The following is a 17,632-nucleotide window of genomic DNA, read 5'->3' on the forward strand; positions in this document are numbered from 1 at the left end:
CCTCCCCATTTCCTGTCTCTCTCTACTGTGCTATCCAATAAAGGTATAAAAAGCCCAAAAAATATAAACTTTAAAAAAAGAAGGAAGATGGCTGCAATTGATAACCCTTGAGATCAGCAGGGTCACTGCATTTGTCCTATCTTTTCTCAGCAGCTCTGAGATCAGTACGCAGCTTTCAGATATCGTCAGTCAGCCAGGGGTGAGGCAGGTCAGAGCGAGCAGGTGTGGTGGATAGAGGACACAGGTTATCCAGACATGATGTTGGTGTAGAGCAGAGAGACTCTGGCATCATTGACCTCTGGTGAGGAAACTGTGCTAAGACGAGGAAGAGCGGAGGCGAGCACTGATGAAAAGTGGCTGGAGGACAAGTTGCAGCTGAATGAAACCAGAGGTGGTGGAACAGAGGGCAGTTCCCAGAGGCACACAGTGAAGTGAATGAAATAACGGCCATTTTTGTCTAAATGGATGTTCATCTGTTTTAGGATGAGTAGTGGACAACCAACTTGGCAAATGGAAGACAGCAGTGTGTCTAGCTCATCCACAAACTCGACCATTTATCTCGGTGGATGGTTAATTACTGTTTGCTGGAAATTAGGAAGCAAGTTCCACCTCCTCACCTGGATGTCAGGAGGTCTGGGAGGATGTGTAGTTAGTGGAGAGTGCAGCTGGGGCAGCACTGTTTTCTGGTTTGATCCAGGTCTCAGTGAGCGCCAGAAGCTCAAGGGAAAGCTGGTTGGCATAGGCAGAATAGAAACAATCTCTGTTAACTGCAGAGTGGCGGTTCCACAACCCAACAGAGAAGAATGAGTGAGCAATTTTGCAATGACCAGGGGCCGGTTTCACAAAGACAGAAACAAACTGTGGCTTAGATATAACAAATAGTCAGACTTCAGAATTCATCTGTTGCACAAAGCCGTTTAGTTCTTGTTATCTTAAGGTAGACTGTGGAACAATGAATTGTGGGTAAATAAATTCAATCCGCATCCAATCGCTCAGCTCTGTTCACCCCAGCAGAAAATGTTTGTCTTTGGAAGAATTCAATTATTACAAAGATGTTTAACTTTGAAAATTCAGCGAAGAGTGAAACAATAAAAGAAAAAAAAAAAAAAAAAAGAAGAAAAATCTGATTTGGAAAAAAAAAAGTGGCTGTGGTCTCTGAAAACTCTTTCCATTCCCTTTGCTCTCTCATAACAATGTTAGCAAACCGCAAATATGACCCATGTTCCTGTTTTTTGTTGTTGGGTGCTACTGGTCAGCACAGGTGTCATTGATTGTTACCATGGTAACAGTGGTCTGAGGCCTGAGTTAGCCTGGGAGTAAGATGTCTAATGTTTTTGTCTTAAAATCAGTCAGTCTTTATCTTTGTGAAACAGTCTGACTAACATTAGACTGATCTATGAGCAACATGAAGACTGGATCAACACTACACACCAGTCTGACATTTTCCTTAGCCACATTTCTCTGCAGCAGACTTCAGACCCGAGTAGGTCTTCACACAAAGAGGGCTACACAAAAGGGCTGACACTTATGTTCAGCAACAATCATAGCTCAATTGGAAGCAGATGTTCACCTGTCAGGGCTGATTACATCAAGCTGAGTACCCGCTTTGGATTAGCAACATAAAGGTTTGTTTTTGTGGCTGCCCCAAAAACTGGTGCACTGAAACTCGCAGCAATAATGTCCAATTTAGGTGCTTGAAGTGCTGGAATATATGGGAATGGAATTACGAAGTAGCAGTAATGTTACATGCAGTCTCCACACACTCGGCTCATTTAGATTTGAACACTGCACAAACTGTGTGAAAGAAGGCGTATAATAGTCATAGCACACAAACGTCAATCAGATTAAAATCAGAGGGTTTTTCTCCATGAGTCATCAGTGCATCTCCATTCAACATCCTATTTAAACTCAAACAGAAGAAAAGCTAAAGCTGTAGATAAATGTACAAAGAGTTCATGTCTGGATGGTCTCACTTAGATATGAGACCAAAGTGATGGATTAAACAAATTTAAGACATTGACATTGTTGATTCACTCTGTACTACTGTACCTATAGTCTTTCAGTTTTTAGAAAAAAATGGCACCAGAAACACAGTTTCATTGTCACACTCATGTTTAGTTCTAACTTGTGGTATTAAAAGTTCAGAGTCCATTCCAGAGTATAAAGGGCTGTTAATCCCACAAATCACTATGTGGTGTGACAGTGCGGAGCCTTGTTTCATATCCTGCTGTGAGCACTGTGTGTGATCAGACACAGGAGCAGGCAGCACTATGTATGTATATATGTATATGTGTGTGTGTGTGTGTGTGTGTGTGTGTGTGTGTGTGTGTGTGTGTGTGTTAATACATCCTGCGCTGTGGGAGGCCTTTGTGTGACGAAGCTTCTCCCTGAAACGAAGCTAATCCTTCCTGACAGAAAATCACTGCTGCACCAAAATGTTTAATAACCTACTTTCCATGATTACACCATGGTACACCTGCAGAGCTCATTAGCTTTAGGTTATCAAGATGAAAGGCTTTTTATAAATCAATTAAAAGAGATGAAAGATAATGAGTTTGATGGAAAGCTTTAATAGGTTTTCTGTTATATGACTTGTTAAATAGGGGGACGCATTTTCAAAGGGCTCAGCTCCCAGTACAAAGCAGGAAACAGAGGTGCATGTTTGTTTGTTTTTTCAAGAAGGGATTATTGTTTTTTTCTTTTTTTCTTTTCTCATGATTTTCACAGAAAAAAAAAAGACTTTTAAGCTTTTGTTTGGCTTGGTTTTAAATTCCCTTGGATGGTGGGGTTGGGGGGGTCTGGGGGGGGGGGGGGGGGTCCCTGACTTTTGGACAACCGCTGTAGGTCCCTTTAAAAATCATTTCTGCCTAGCATCCAGCAACTGTTGTATTTATTCGTGGTAGTTCTACTTTAACATTCAGTATGAATAACCTGACTATATTTGATTTTTTTTCAGCCAGACAACATCAATTACTCTTGTTATTGTTTCACCTCACATTCATCCCACCATGAGGAGGAAGATAAAACATTTTATTCTCCTTCTTGGGGAAAAAAAAAAAGAAAAACTCCCCTGCATCAGTCTAATTTCCTCTCCCAACATTTGGTCCTTGAACACAGCACAACAATGAAAAATGCACCAGTCGATAAGAGGCTCTTATTTTTCTCCCCACTTGAATTATTGCCGGGTCTGACCCACGTTCCACACTCCCCTCTCACTGGATATATACGCTCATTTTCACTGCATAATATTTCCACTAATGGGAAACTAATGGAGACATTCTTCTTAAAGCAAGACATGTTTCCTGTTAAATGGCCAGTGGCCCTGAAGTAGTGCCCAGTCTCAGGCGGTCAGCTGGGGCCAGAACCACCAGAGGTAAACAGACACTGTAGCACTAAACAGGACCTGACCAAGCCTCATTTCTGTATAATAACAGTGTTGTACCATTTTAACAACGTACTCCGTCAGTGAATATTATACAACACGTAAGGAGTTGTTGGAAGTTTATTTATTCATTCATTTATTCATTCATTTATTTTCTTTGTCTCGATGGAACCTGGCACGGAGGTTTGCCTGCTTCCAGAAAAGGTTCCAAGGAGTTTGGACACACACCTCTTTGTTTTTTACAGGACGAGACACACACACACACACAGACATAAGGAGAACATGCAAACTCCACACAGAGGGGCCTGGGGTTCGAACCCAGAACTGTCTCGCTGTGAGGTGACAGTGCTAGCCACTGGACCACTGTGCCGCCCGATATTGCGATATACATAAATGAAAGTTTGACTTAAAATGACTTTGTCTCACCACACAATGGGACAACTATTTCTTAAATTGGTACTGAATGTAAATTCAGAGATGCATAATCATCCAACATGGAAATTATTCAATTACACTATAACTATGGTTGCCACCCATCCCCATTTCCCAGGGTTGTTCTCTCTTTTTGAGCGACTGTCTCGGAAAATCAATATTCTTTCGCAGGACATGAATTGTCTCGGTTTTTGTGAAGATGCACGTCTAATTTAGAATTTCATAGTTTCAAATAAGACCTCATGTATTTCCTTCTACTGCTTTTCTGTTTTCTTCTTGGTTATGTCCATATCTGTCTGTAACCGTGTGGAAATGGGTGCAAGTGGGTGCAGATGCCCTGAGCAGTGAGTTCCTGGTGTAACAGTGGAAATCGCTTTTGTTTACTTTTAGTTGAGCGACGCACCTCGATGGAAGTGGATGTGTGATAATGAGCTCCTTATTCTCTTCGCACCTCAACTCTAGAGTAACGTTTAAGTGACATGTGGGTTCTGTTTTGCTCATGTATGATAAGACAGAGCCATCACGGTAAGGTTGAAGTGTAAATAGTGTTAATAAATAATGAGTATTGTGGAAGTCCCAGCACTGGTGTGGATGTGAGTTTTTGCCTCCTCTCCTTTTCTATCAAATAAAAGCAAAAAATAACTTTATATATAAAGTAAGAGAAACTACACTGACATTACAACCACTTTTTATTTAATATAACGTAGATAGAGTCAAATCGATGCAGTCAAAGGCATTTCCAACATTGTCACTGTGTTTTGTTTTGTGCTGCTTGTCCCTGACATGTCAGCCTGAGAGGACAATGCCGAGCTGACATTTTGGGGCCATTGTGCAAATTTCCTGAGAAAAGAGCCTCAAAAGGCGATTTTCAAGGAACAAAGTGTGCTGGCTGCAGTCTGCCTACTGCTAAAATATTCATCCTGAATAAAAACCAATCCCTGGTGATCTGCTCCCCACCAACTACATTACAGACGCTGCTGCTGGAGAGCCAGCGTAAACAGCAGGGAGAGAAGCTAAATTAAAAGCAGCGTTACCGTTGAGATACACAGCCTTGGTGGCAGATGTCATTTATACCTGTCCTCTGCTCTGTCAAGTCTCAGCCTCCACTGACCTCACTGGAGGAGCCGGGTGCTTCATTATCATTATCAGTGTCTTATTAACACTGCCAGCTTTTGTGATGGTAGAGTCCTGTGAAGGTGATGAAGCAGATGCCTGAAAGTTAGAGGAGTAGTTCTACCTGTGAGTGATGAGGGATTAGTTTGGTGTTAGCTAACCCTAACCCTAACCCTACTGTTTCATTGATCCTGACAGACATTAAATTAACTTTTAACTCTTTAATGATGTCAGCTTGAGGAGTGTCTTGAGTTATGGCTAAAACCTTGTGAAGTCACTCTGACATTGATCTTTGACCTTTGACCACCAAAATCTAAGCAGTTCATCCTTGAGTCCCAATGAATGTTTGTGCCAAATTTGAAAAAAATTCCGTCAAGGTGTTACCTTGATAACGTGTCCATGAGAATGGGAAGGAAGGACAAAGTGAAAATGGCTCTGGCTCTGACTGCCGCCAGCGCAGAGGAATAAAGATAATCAACAGATTCATCAGCAGCTGGGATTGTTAATGAACACAGACAGACCTCTCCCTATCAGGGTTTGATTTCATGAATGTGGTATTGACAGACTTGTTTCCCTGCTAAATCAGTGCATTGGTGGAGACATGACACTTGAGTGACGACAAACAGACTCCAACAAATCCAATGTAACTATCAGCCTCTAAAGTTGTATGAATATTATTCAACCTTTTTGGGCCCAAATCATATGGTGTTCTAGTGGAACCATATGAAATGGTCCTGGATCCTGGGGGTTGGGAACCTCTGTATTAGCAGGTGTTCAGACTAAAAACAGCTTTATTAAACAAGACTAGGTCAAATCCTGATCTTGTAACTGAGACGTCGTCTTTCAAATTCACCAAACACAAATGATCACTCAGAGAGAACGTTAGAAGAGACAGACTATGTTTCTTTTATCTAGGTTATATTTATTAAATAAACATATTAACATTATATAACAATACATATTTATTATAGAGAGAGGATGACACACAGCAAAGGGCCACAGGTTGGACTCAAACCCGGGCCACTGGGTCAAGTACTAAGACCAAGTCCTCCACCACCCGCCTCGAGACAGACTATGTTTCTTATTGAGTCTCTCACACAGAGCACAGCCTCCGTCTGGATCCACAACAGTTTAGTCTTTATTTACTTCAACTCCAGAAGGTAACAGACTTTCATTAGAGGCAGGTCTTTATGTCTAACTCCCTCTGCTTGATACGTAGAGTTGGTCATAGCCGTTAGTACGAAGCCTCGTTACCGATGACTTCTCTCTCTCCCTCCCTCTCTCCTGCTCTCTCTGCTCGCTGTGTCTTATGTTTAGTTATTCCTCTGCCTCCTTTAGTAATAATGATACATGGAATGAAAGTAGTTTATTTGCTGTAATGGAAGTGGTGCTCAGTGTATTTGAAGCACTCCTCCACTTCCCTGTAGTTCCTGAGCAGCTGTGAAACCAGAGTGGCTCGGTAGACGGCCCATAATAAGGGGTGTAACCCTAAACCCCCAATTGGCATCCATACACGGCCCAGACCTGAACCAGGTTCATACCCAATCTGTTAGAGACTAAGTCTAGAGACAATGAGCTTAGCTGTAATCACCCCCTAATAGAACCTGTTTGATCCAGAGACTCCAACTCAGTGATGAGGCAATCTGCTGACCAGTGGTGGAAATATGATCAGTCAGTCAGTCAGTCAGTCAGTCAGGGACATTCCAGATTATAGGGTCGGCCCTGCTGATGGTGCTGCTGGTGGTGTGTACTTTCAGGTACCATGAAAATGAATACCGTCTAGGAAGTTCTGTTTAACTAACAGAGTCACAAGTTTGATTGTATATCAGAGGCTGAAACACTGAACACAGATCTATAAAACTCTGAGACCAAGCACACAGCAGTTATTTTATCCTTCATTGCAAAGCCTGTGTATATTCTCATTTGTCCAGGTCATAGTATCCTAAAGGACTTTTAAATCGAAAAAACAACTGGACTTGATTATTTGTCTGGGAAGACGTTTCACCTCTCATCCAAGAGGCTTCATCAGTTCATGTACGCATCTGACCAGGCTGGGACTGGTCCTTCATTGCAAAGATTGTTACAAACCACACCACTGATGAGCCACTAACAGTCTGACTCTCCTGCAGGAGACTCCAGGTTATATCCAGTCACAATCAGAACTAATGCTGACTGTCTTTTCACAGCCTTGATCTTTCACTAAACCTTAACCACACTGCAGCTGCCGCACATGGACATACAGGGGAATCATTGATCCTTACAAACAACGTTCAAGGTTTTAAAAAACTGTCCAGTACCAGTCTGCAGTCTAACCTGAGCGTTCTTTAAAGACACTTCTAAAAATTAAACTTTTCAATAACATGACCTTTTAGTTTCTGAAGCTTAATCCATATCTGCCAGCCTTTGTTTTCAGATCCCAACCGCCCACCCTGCCTTCATCTTAAGCTCTGACATTTTGTGAGTGAGTTCATGTGGCCTTTCCAGTCATATAGATTCAAGCACATCAGCGGCTGGAAGTAAAACTCACAGTGAGGCGGGTTGAGGATTATGGGGCGAATGAACCTCCTGGCGAGGTCAGGACTCCATCTTAACACCTATGCAGGGTCAGGGGCTCAGAGCACCGGCCTCACCGTCACCACTTCCTGTGGGAATAAAACAGAGACACGTTATCACACACTTGTAGAAGCTACGCTGAAGTTTGTTCCCATCACTTCTGTCTGCACACAGTCAAACACCTCCTCTGTTCTGCTTTTAACGCCAACTCTTCCCCTCCAGAGGTCCAGCCACGGAACTGACAAAAAACACATTTGAGCTGAGCACATTGCAAGTATGGCTGGGTTTGGCTCAACAAAACTCTTACCAAACCTTTTATCTCAGCTTTAACTTTTATCAGCACAAAACGATGTGGAAAACATTTACGTAGCATAAGGAAGCCTCTCATTTTTAGCTGAACATCAATTTTTACTGATTTAAATGCCAATCATCACAATCAATCAATCAATCAATCAATCCATCCATCAATCACATCGGCTGTAGTAATGTAACTAGACCAGAATCTGAATCAGAAAAAAACTTTATTGATCTGTACAGAGAAATTGTTTTGTTACAATTTCACAACATGCAGTTAGGACAGAGGACAGAACAGAGAGGACACAGGTTAAAGATGTTCCTGGTAAAAAAAATATAAGAGAGAAGAAGATAAAGAGCTGGAAAAGAAGAGTGAGGGCAACTGCACCAGGCTGCCAGAAGGAAACTACTCTCTAGATATTGTGTGGTTAAATAATAGTCCACTCACATCACATTTTTGTATTAAGAGAATAGTTTACTATGATTGTTTTCCTCCTGTCCACAAAATGGGGGACAGAATCCACAGCCCTCACTCTGTGCAGGAGTACGACCTTCTACGAGCTGCACTGCTGGGAGAAAATACCAGCAGCAAACCTACATGTGCAGTAAGTAGGACGAATACCAACTCCCTGTGTCTCGCGTTAGCTTCAGCTGATCTCAGGAACGCCGCTCTGCACAGAATGAGCAGCGTATATTTTCCCCTTCTCTTTTGTTGGAGCTGTGTCAAAGTGCAACTTCATGCGGTCGGTACTGAGGGAATGACTGCAACTGTTTAAAGTAAACACGGCATGTGTCGGTATGTTTGATTTGTGTTGTTCGTTCACCCCTGTGTAAAACATGTACAGGTGCTGGTAAGCAATGCTGAGAGGTTATCACACTCTACTGAAGGGAAGCTCTATCCATCCACCAGCAGGTGCATTTCTTTCATGTTTGCTCCATATTTTACAATTAGACAATAATTTATTCTGTATTGTATGTATTATACTTGATTATTTTGTATTTTATTCCTTGTACCAGCTTTTTTATTCTTTACTGTGCATCCTGAGGTGTCCTTGAGTGCCTTGAAAGGTGCCTATAAATAAAATGTATTATTATTATTATTATCAATATATTTGCAAGCAGTTCTCTGACGTTCCCCTGCTGCCACTGTGTGTTATTTTCTGCAACAGGACAGGAGCAGCATTACGTTTTTTCAATTTATTATCTGTGCTCTTCTCTTTCTAACAGCTGATTTCATCAACAGCTGATTTTGCCTCTTTTCAAGCATCCGTGTCACAGAACACCACATGTCTGAAGACATCAGTGTTGATTCATAGTCTCCGTTCAAACTTTAATGTAACTAACCTTAATGTCTGCTGAACATCAGACTGGGTTGTGTTTGCCTTAGATAACACAATAACACAACATCACAGACCTGGTATAAACCTGAACTCCTCGGCTTCACTGGTTCTGACCAAACTAAACATAATGTAGCAAGAAACACAAGCAGTTACACGATCATACAAGTGTGAACTGGCAAACAGTTAGCTACCAGGTTAGCTACCGCTTTGGATGCTGCTCATTTGTTCTTATTGTTTTGTCGACTGTTCTTTACAGCTTTAACAACCATAGTTCCTGTAACAAAACTGCCACACCGTCCCCCTGCCTCCAGTCAATACTGAACTGAAATCTGCCAAACAGAACAGAGAGGGGAGACCTCTGCTTAGTGGACAGAGGGTCTTCACAGGAGGCAGTGCCTCCCTCAGAGACTGTGATACACTGTCCACCAGAAGCCCTGCTTCAAGCATCAGCCATCAGTCACAGTGAAGTGAGCACTGCTCATTAGATGGATCATGATTCCTGATAACATTATTCTCTCTAATTACTGATCTATACACAGAGACCACGTCCATTCACACAGGCTCAGCACCGCTCATCAGTCACAAGACATTTAGTCTGCTTTCATTTCAGACCTGCTCAATGCTGACGCTCACAAACAAGAGAGCGGGGATGATCAACACTCATTACATTAGTTTTCTGTCTCAACCTTTCTCACTCTATCTCTCTCTCACTTCTTTTGTTGCTTTACCTCTTTTCTCTCTATTCTCTATAACACTATTCACTATTACATATTCGTGGGTTAGGTTTTAGAGCGGTTGGGGTTAAGGCTAGATGTGGACTAACTACACGACAATCCACCAGGACACACTCCATCTGCATCTGATGTAAATGTTGAGGTCAAAGTCCCGCGTGTTCTCTGTAAACACAAGCACAACTGAGCTTCTAATCAAAGTGACATCGTCATCCTGCAAGTCATCCCAGAAAAACAGCCAGCAGCTGCTCTTGGCGAGGAGCTGTGAGGTCATCACCTGAGCGCCGGTTCACCAAGTGAATCACTGTACCAGTTTTATTCCTGTTAACTGACCTGTCAATCACTGCAGCAGTGCAGAGTGATCTACTGAGGCATTCTGGGACCAGTGGCATTAGAATAAATACAAAGGTCACATAACGGAAAAGAACATTTACATTGTGAGCCGTACAAAAGATCTCAGTCTCACACCTACCCGTGTTTGCTGAGTAGTTACCTTCAGAAAGAGACACTGTATACCTTATTCACAGGCCGTAAATACTTATAAATGGTATATAAATGTGAAAACTCACATATCATTTATGATTGTTTATGTATTACACTCAATGATTGTAATATTCCCATTAGGTAGGGAAGGCAGCACTGGGGAGGTGGAGTGTCTGGGCCAGAAGCGTGAGCTCAATGTGCACTATTCCATTTTATGTCCCTATTTGATGTCAGTTCAGATGGGAAATGTTGATTTTCACATATAAAGGTTTACATTTATGTGAAAAACTCCACTTGACACATGGCACTATCCTCCTCTAATTTAAAGTTTACATTCACATACAGCATATAGCTCAAATATTTTTCCCACGTTAACTTAAAAACAAACTTACGTGTGAAATCACCACATAACACATGTGACATTATCTTTTTCACATGTAAAATTGTCATTCAAATATCAAGTTAAAAACATCTTTTTTTAACCACATGAATTTTCAGATACACATGTGAAGCTTTGGTCCACGTGAAATGTTCCACTTCACGTGTCACAATCATTTTCACATGCAAAGTTACATGTGAGGTTAAAAACATACATCAGACAGAAAGCTCTTTTTTTATTTCCATCTGTTATATCCAAATGAGGGGGCGTGGTTATCTCACAGATTCAGACCAAAGCAACAGCACCACAACAGCACTGATAAATGTGGCATTTGGAAATAAAGGTCTCCAGAAATAAATAAAAATGTTGTTTCTAAAATCAAAAGCGCACTCCCACTGCTGCTGTCAACATCATACATGTGTCACCACTGAATCATGCGTCCACAGGCAATTCTGCTCATTAGAATTCTTCCGTCACTTTCCTCCAATGACCCTTTATCTGGTTTTTGCACAAACAACTTAAAAATGGTAGAAAAATATGACACAGGTTTGCCTGGAACATGCCGCTGAAGGGACAACAACCAGAGCGCTGGCATGTTATGTAATAATCCCTCATGTTAAAAGAGAAACTTGCTGGCACATGCACTTGTGTACAAACAGTGCAACACAGTTAAAAAATACCCATGAATAACTGCATGCTTTGCTCTTTGAGTTATTTCTTTATTACAACATGCTATTTCACCTCCAGCTTCTCCCTCCCTGACCCAGTTGAGAGCTGCAGCTCAGCTGGTTGCTTCCAGCTGACGGTGCACTCACACCCCAGCAACTACATCGGTAACTACTTTGAAATAGGAAGGTGCCCAGCGGTGGGGTGTAATGTACTCTGTAATTACATGCAAACATTGGCTAACTGTGAGACGGACTGACAGGACCGCTGCTGCTGAAGTCTGAATTGTAATATATAGCAAGTGTGTTGCTGAGCAAACTACAAAACTACTGTCAAGGCTTCATCAGAGTGTGATCAAATGTTTTAGTGACTCCTTCATCAGTCCCATCAGAAGTCATCTAGGTTTTGAATAAAAAGCTTCAATATCAAGTTTTTGTCATAATGTTACATTTCACCCCAGGGTTGTTTGCACTAACCTTGTGTTTGAGACAAAACCACAGACATGATCTGTTTGTGTTGCTGAGATATCGCCTACACCATTTAACAGCAGACACATGGAACTAGTTTGTATTAAATTTTTAATGCACTGGCTTAAAAGATCCAGAATGAAATTTAAAAAAAATGTTACAACCATCTCCAGTCTCTCCCCTAACCATGAATATGATATGAAAATATCCTGATATTAAGCCAGTCTGGGATCACATAAAAACACAGGTGTACTGAGGAGAACTGGGGCTGGTTTAAAGACAAAAAAAGGGCGGGGGTCTGATTTAGGTTTATTATCCAGTAGATCCAGTGTGTCAGGATCGGACTGTGTGACATCAGCTCCAAAATCTGACAGACAACGAAAACAAGCAACAACTGCTGTTCATGGTCGCCTGAACAAACCAGCATGTCGTTATTTTTCTAGTTCGACAACTTCCAGGACCTAGTGCTGTTCCACACACAACTACACACATGGCAACACAAGAGAGGAATAATATGACAGAACCGCCTATGTGCAGGTTGTAGACAGCAGGTTGCAGTAGATCAGGGTCTAACCTGCAGTCTGCTCGACCCCGTCACTGCAAAAAACACGTCAGGACATTGTTTTGTCCGCATGGCAACATTTGCAAAATTCAGGCTTTTGACAGCTCAGGTCAGGAGCAGGTTGTTGTGACTGTATATAAACATCCCAAAGTCCCAAACGGGTTGCAAACTTTGCAGGGCTGATGCTCCGGACCTGACCTAAACCGCCACATCCTCACCTTCTGCCTTGCTACACAGACTCACACTTCCTACAGTGGAACTGGATGTTGGATGTAAATGATGAGGTTTGGAAACCATGTGGATACTGGGCTGAGCTTTGTCTCTTAGCCAACTCACAGAAACAGTAGATTAGGAGTTGACTCCTAATCTTGATTTCCAAATCTTCCAAATCTAAGAGAGTGACCATAGACAAACCATAGACCAGAGGTTCTGCGATTAAAATAGATTTTCATTTGAATAATCCATCATTGATTCATAAAATCCTGAGATCCAGCTTTAAATGTATGTCTTTTCCAGTCTCCTGTGGATGTGTGAAGCTTTTCACTCTTCAAGGAGATCTGGTCACATGACTTCCAATGAAGTCAGCGGTCTAAAGGCAGATGTGCGGCTGCATTTCAGATTAAAAATTTATAAGACTTTGGATATTCAAGAAGAAGCTGTTTGTACATGTTCATACACAATGCACTAGGGTACGTTAGCAATGCACATTAGTTAGCTTAACTTAACTTCTTCATTGCCTATAAAAAAAGAAATACGAAAGCAACACTGTCCTTAAGTTGATTCAGTTGTTTTTATGTCCATGTCTACAGTCTTTTTATTCTACAGGTTCTACAGTCAGTCAGTCAGTCAGTCAGTAGGTTGTTTCAGAGTCATTAGGTGTGATGATACAGGACAGGAAGACATACCTGCTGCATACCTGGACTGGGATTTATGGGAAATCATGTGTCCAGAGCCGCATGTTTACACAAACAGTTCAGAGCCGACCTGCAGGACTCCACAGAGACCACTTCGTCGACACGGTTCACTGAGAGCTGCTTTTATTAGCATCTAACCTTCTCTATGACGAGGTGGTTCATGCGCGGTGCAACTTGCCAATTACGTCAAATGAGCCGTATTCAAAATGGAGCTCAGTGAGTGAAATAAACGGTCTGAACTGCAGTCACACAGAACGCTGTCTGAGATCCTGCCCTCCAATGAAAACCTCCAGGCTATTTTAAGACTGGAAGAGAAGGAAATATAGAGCAAGTATTTTTGCATGCAGACAAAACCCATATCAGCTGACGTTAATTAGCCAACAACATCCACTCATTAATTTGTTTGAAGCTTGTACCCTAAAAACAGCACAGCAACTTTGATGTAATCCAAGGCCTCTGTGGGAGACGGCGTAAGTGAAAGAACGTGGAAGAAATATGATAACAACCAAGAGGATGATGCAGATGATAATAAATACATAAAGTCGGCTGTGATACATCAGTGGAGGGAGACAGCACTGACACCCCAATGAACAAAACTCCCCCGGGTGACACTCTCATGCCTCACATCGATCTCCATCCGCTGCAGGGTCCAGGCATCAGTCAGGCGGCGTCAGCCACTCAGTTAATTGGGAGAAAAACACACAGGCGAAGAAGCACAGACCTCATTGTGTCTTTGATCCATAAAACATGATGAGTTCAATTCCCATCTCTCCTTTCATTAACTTAACCAACATGCCGGGAAATGAATAAAACATTCAGCGAGAAAATGCAAAGTGAAAACAACAACAGGAAATGACTTCCTGTAGTGGAAGAGTGTGAATGTGCTGGTTGAGGAGAAACCTTTTCTTCTCCCTTCACTCCGCACAGACAGCAGCCTAAAGGTCAGGGCTCTGTGCTAATGACTGGATGGTTGCCAGTGTGAGTGTGTGTGTGTGTCTGTGTGTGTGTGTGTGTGTCTGTGTGTGTGAGAAGAGACAATGAGTGACTGCCTCCCTTTCCCATCAACACACTCCTACAGTGCACTTAACCTCCAGCTGCTGCAGGCAGGTTGTGGTAGGACTGGGCAGATGTCAGTGTGTCTGTCAGGATCCATTAGAAGCACCTGAAGAACAGCAGGCATGCTGGGTAGGTCAGCACTGTCATTTTAAAACACTAATTAATTATAAATCACTCAGTCACTCTCCCCCTGAACACAAGGACTGTTAGCTCTAAAAATCATAATTATAATACAGACGTAGTTGTAGAACAGCACAATTAAAAGTGAATAGTAGCACCTGCAGTTATAGCGTTGCACATGCTAACAGTAGTAACAGTGTAAGTGGTGGTTGCACTGGTGGTGAATGTATTCACAGACATATAAACATAGACGCTGCATTGGTCGCTTCAGCCCGTTGCTGTGATACGTCAACGTTGCCACTATATTGGACCAGGAGGGACCGAACTGAGCAGCTGCAGGTTTTCTGGATGAAAGACTCTATAACGTTTATATTTCTCAAACAATTCGTTTTTTTTCATTTTCGAGGGTTAATAATCTACGTGGAGTAAAAATAAAAGTTTAGAAGTTACTGACATGGTGGAAAATAATTCATTGTCATAAGGAATTATTAAAATTAGTGAGTCAAATAAATGAAATAAAATAAATAAAGATAGTGAGACACTATGGCAGTCTGTCTGATTTCTATATTTCTATCAATGTCAGGATGAGATACAACACAATTGATCCCAGATGGGAAATTCAAATGTTAAAGCAGGATGACATATTTACATGATAGGCTGTGGCTGTGGTAGAAAAAAAATAGCAAACATATGTTATAGTGTAATGTGGAATATAAGTGTAATGTAGTATAAAGTGAGATGCATTAGTACAACAATGTAATACAGCAGTATATCGTATTATTATTATTATTAATTTCCTAAATACAACAAGGTGTAACATGAATATATTATAATATTATAGTAGCAGCATAATATTTGATTAGGAATGGTGAATAGAAAATGTGTTATAAAGAGTAGTTTAATTTATACATGTAATCTAAGTAACTGGAGACCAAACTTTGATTTTTACTCCATGTAAATCATAAAACCTTTGAATATAAAAACAACTCATTGAAATCAGGTGAGAAATATGAACGTTATTGAGCTTTTTATCCAGAAAAACTGCAGGTCTTCTGTTCAACACCAGCAGCTACATGTACAGCATATGTCTATGAATGTATAGTAGTGGTAGTGGTGGGATAGTAATGGTAATTGTACCAATAGTAGCAATAGCAATAACAGTAGTATTAGTGTTGTTAGGTGTGGTGGCACTGGTCATGGCAGCAGTGGTAAAATTAAATAATTAATTATCATGAATATTAGCAATAGTGGCACCAACTGCAATTTATAGAATGCCATCTAAATCAATATTAAATAAATAAATAAAACTATTAGGGCGGTGCCATATCAACCCGTCCTCGATAACACCCATATATATTTTTACATGATAAAAAAAAAGTGTCAACAACGACGCAAGCCCAAACGTGTGAGAGCGCGAGCAGCCTCCGATGACTTACCGAAAAAGGGAGGTACTTCTTCAATAGTATGGAAGTGGTTTGGCTACTGAAGGTCAGACATCCAACTAAGCGCAATACTTTGCAAAATATGCAAGAAAACTGTTACCGCTGAAGGTGGAAACACAACGAACTTGTTTCACAACTTGGAGCAAAAACACATCGTCGAGTTCAACCAGGCTGTGAAGGCACGCGAGCAGGAGATGCTAGCAGCTGGTGATGTGCGCCCAACAGTAAACAAATGACTGGACCGAGCATCGCTGCAACACGCGCTAGCTGCACTCCATACGACAGGAAGAGCAGACCGTGGATATTACTAATGCGGTTACAAGGTGTTTGGCTGAGAATATGATGCCAATCAAAACAGCGGAAAAGGCTTAAAAAGCTCGACCCAAGATACAACATTCCAGGTAGAAACCACAGACATGTGGATTGCTGCTGTTTGTTTACATTTGTAGTTAAGATTTGATGTCAGTTTTATTAGGTGACAGTATTTTGCAGGCTGTTGAAGAATTACAAGGTTAAGTTACTTTTGTTATTGTTTTTGTTAAACTAAAGTGTTAAGCAGTTATGTTACACGTTTACGTAAGATTTCCAGGGAAAACGCTACCTAGGTTACTTTTGTGCTAACATTTAACTCATGCTGTGTCACTTATATGTACGGAAGCCGAGAACGGCCATGCCCCTTTTTTTATTTTTGCAGTTTTTTTCTTTTTTTTTTTTGCAGTTTTCTCATTATAACGACTTATTATTTCGTTATCTCGATATAACAAAGATTGTTCTCTCGAAATAACGAATTAATTATTTCGTTATCTCGATATAACGAAGGTCAGGTGTGATGATTGTGTACTGGACTGGACCGGAGCATCCTCATTTCAGCCCAAGAGCTGCCACCGGCTGCTTCAGCTAAGGTAACGTTAACGCTAACAACATTTATTTAACCGGAAGCAGCACTGCTAATTCGTTATCACGAGAAAACGATCTTTGTTATATCGAAATAACGAAATAACAAGTCGTTATAATGAGAAAAAAGTGCAAAAAAAAAAAAAAAAAAAAAAGCAAAAATAACATGGCTGTTCTCAGATTCCGTATATATGTAATGCTGTGTCGCTGTATATAATTCTGGGTCACTGCTATTGCACTATAATGCTGCTGCTACAGCCACCTTGTGGACAATAGATTCAATAGATTAGAACAATAGAGTCTGTCATCAATGACAGTAGCTCATTGGAAAAGAAGGATGGAAAATGCCCTTCATTTTGTTTGCAGCTTGCAGGCAACAGCATTTATTAGTGCAATCACCGATGAAATGTTGTCCAGTATTTTTTTTTGTATATCATCATAAATATCATTATCGCAGATTTCCTTGAAATGTTTAAGTTTGTATATAACTGAGCCAGTAGATAAATAAATATCTATATAAACGAATGAATAAAAAATGAATACATTTTATTTATTTCAGGGGGCTTTTATTTTATAATTTGACACGGAGGCTTTTATGTCCAAATGCCACATTTATTTCCCAGCTCTTTTTATTTCCATCTCTAATATTCAAATTCTAATGACGGGGCATTGTTATCTCACAGATATGTCAGAGGTGATTTTCTTATTCATATTAGCAGTTTCAATTGAACTAAGAAAAACTAAGGAACTGCAGTAGTAGCAGAAGTAGTGATCATTGCAACGAGTGGGGAAATAGTAATAGTA

General features: G+C 41.0%; 1 protein-coding gene across 1 annotated transcript in view; it reads right to left on the bottom strand.

The window, feature by feature from the left end:
* lrfn2b (leucine rich repeat and fibronectin type III domain containing 2b) overlaps nucleotides 1-17,632 on the bottom strand; it is a 138,384-nt gene that overhangs the window by 60,081 nt on the left and 60,671 nt on the right. The window contains exon 3 of the mRNA XM_056363318.1: nucleotides 7,455-7,569. The gene's annotated coding sequence lies outside the window, so the exon portion shown is untranslated. The remainder of the gene's footprint in view (nucleotides 1-7,454; nucleotides 7,570-17,632) is intronic.

This window comes from Seriola aureovittata, chromosome 19 (assembly GCF_021018895.1).
Source record: "Seriola aureovittata isolate HTS-2021-v1 ecotype China chromosome 19, ASM2101889v1, whole genome shotgun sequence".
NCBI lineage: Eukaryota > Metazoa > Chordata > Actinopteri > Carangiformes > Carangidae > Seriola > Seriola aureovittata.